Raw genomic sequence first — 2,758 nt, 5'->3', positions numbered from 1 at the left:
CCTGGGGGGTTCCAGGGTGCTGAGATGGCTGACGTTTTGCTCCACTCTCGACGGTCACCGCGCAAAGCAAGAACAGGCCAAAAACTGGCCAAAACGGCCCAAAAACGGGCCAAAACTGGCCATTTTTGGCTGCGCGAGCGAGCGGCGAGCGGCGGACAGCGAGCGAAGCGAGAGGCAGCACCGTCCCTGCTATACGAAAGCCCCATCCAGCCCTGTGCCACCCGGGGGGTTCCAGGGTGCTGAGATGGCTGACGTTTTGCTCCGCTCTCGACGGTCACCGCGCAACGCAAGAACAGGCCAAAAACTGGCCAAAACGGCCCAAAAACGGGCCAAAACTGGCCATTTTTGGCTGCGCGAGCGAGCGGCGAGCGGCGGACAGCGAGCGAAGCGAGAGGCAGCACCGTCCCTGCTATACGAAAGCCCCATCCAGCCCTGTGCCACCCGGGGGGTTCCAGGGTGCTGAGATGGCTGACGTTTTGCTCCGCTCTCGACGGTCACCGCGCAACGCAAGAACAGGCCAAAAACTGGCCAAAACGGCCCAAAAACGGGCCAAAACTGGCCATTTTTGGCTGCGCGAGCGAGCGGCGAGCGGCGGACAGCGAGCGAAGCGAGAGGCAGCACCGTCCCTGCTATACGAAAGCCCCATCCAGCCCTGTGCCACCCGGGGGGTTCCAGGGTGCTGAGATGGCTGACATTTTGCTCCGCTCACGACGGTCGCCGCGGCACACAAGAACAGCCCAAAAACAGGCCAAAACAGCCCAAAAACGGGCCAAAACTGGCCATTTTTGGCTGCGCGAGCGAGCAGCGAGCGGCGGACAGCGAGCGAAGCGAGAGGCAGCACCGTCCCTGCTATACGAAAGCCCCATCCAGCCCTGTGCCACCCGGGGGGTTCCAGGGTGCTGAGATGGCTGACGTTTTGCTCCGCTCACGACGGTCGCCGCGGCACGCAAGAACAGGCCAAAAACTGGCCAAAACAGCCCAAAAACGGGCCAAAACTGGCCATTTTTTGCTGCTGCGAGCGAGCGGAGAGCGGCGAACAGCGAGCGAAGCGCGAGGCAGCACCGTCCCTGCTATACGAAAGCCCCATCCAGCCCTGTGCCACCCGGGGGGTTCCAGGGTGCTGAGATGGCTGACATTTTGCTCCGCTCACGACGGTCACCGCGCCACACAAGAACAGCCCAAAAACAGGCCAAAACAGCCCAAAAACGGGCCAAAACTGGCCATTTTTGGCTGCGCGAGCGAGCGGCGAGCGGCGAACAGCGAGCGAAGCGAGAGGCAGCACCGTCCCTGCTATACGAAAGCCCCATCCAGCCCTGTGCCACCCGGGGGGTTCCAGGGTGCTGAGATGGCTGACGTTTTGCTCCGCTCACGACGGTCACCGCACCACGCAAGAACAGGCCAAAAACTGGCCAAAACAGCCCAAAAACGGGCCAAAACTGGCCATTTTTGGCTGCGCGAGCGAGCGGCGAGCGGCGAACAGCGAGCGAAGCGAGAGGCAGCACCGTCCCTGCTATACGAAAGCCCCATCCAGCCCTGTGCCACCCGGGGGGTTCCAGGGTGCTGAGATGGCTGACGTTTTGCTCCGCTCTCGACGGTCACCGCGCAATGCAAGAACAGGCCAAAAACTGGCCAAAACGGCCCAAAAACGGGCCAAAACTGGCCATTTTTGGCTGCGCGAGCGGCGAGCGGCGGACAGCGAGCGAAGCGAGAGGCAGCACCGTCCCTGCTATACGAAAGCCCCATCCAGCCCTGTGCCACCCGGGGGGTTCCAGGGTGCTGAGATGGCTGACGTTTTGCTCCGCTCTCGACGGTCACCGCGCAATGCAAGAACAGGCCAAAAACTGGCCAAAACGGCCCAAAAACGGGCCAAAACTGGCCATTTTTGGCTGCGCGAGCGAGCGGCGAGCGGCGGACAGCGAGCGAAGCGAGAGGCAGCACCGTCCCTGCTATACGAAAGCCCCATCCAGCCCTGTGCCACCCGGGGGGTTCCAGGGTGCTGAGATGGCTGACGTTTTGCTCCGCTCTCGACGGTCACCGCGCAATGCAAGAACAGGCCAAAAACTGGCCAAAACGGCCCAAAAACGGGCCAAAACTGGCCATTTTTGGCTGCACGAGCGAGCGGCGAGCGGCGGACAGCGAGCGAAGCGAGAGGCAGCACCGTCCCTGCTATACGAAAGCCCCATCCAGCCCTGTGCCACCCGGGGGGTTCCAGGGTGCTGAGATGGCTGACGTTTTGCTCCGCTCTCGACGGTCACCGCGCAATGCAAGAACAGGCCAAAAACTGGCCAAAACGGCCCAAAAACGGGCCAAAACTGGCCATTTTTGGCTGCACGAGCGAGCGGCGAGCGGCGGACAGCGAGCGAAGCGAGAGGCAGCACCGTCCCTGCTATACGAAAGCCCCATCCAGCCCTGTGCCACCCGGGGGGTTCCAGGGTGCTGAGATGGCTGACGTTTTGCTCCGCTCTCGACGGTCACCGCGCAATGCAAGAACAGGCCAAAAACTGGCCAAAACGGCCCAAAAACGGGCCAAAACTGGCCATTTTTGGCTGCACGAGCGAGCGGCGAGCGGCGGACAGCGAGCGAAGCGAGAGGCAGCACCGTCCCTGCTATACGAAAGCCCCATCCAGCCCTGTGCCACCCGGGGGGTTCCAGGGTGCTGAGATGGCTGACGTTTTGCTCCGCTCTCGACGGTCACCGCGCAATGCAAGAACAGGCCAAAAACTGGCCAAAACGGCCCAAAAACGGGCCAAAACTGGCC

This window comes from Musa acuminata, unplaced genomic scaffold, assembly GCF_036884655.1.
Source record: "Musa acuminata AAA Group cultivar baxijiao unplaced genomic scaffold, Cavendish_Baxijiao_AAA HiC_scaffold_38, whole genome shotgun sequence".
Taxonomy (NCBI): domain Eukaryota; kingdom Viridiplantae; phylum Streptophyta; class Magnoliopsida; order Zingiberales; family Musaceae; genus Musa; species Musa acuminata.
Note: the sequence above shows the minus strand (reverse complement) of the source record.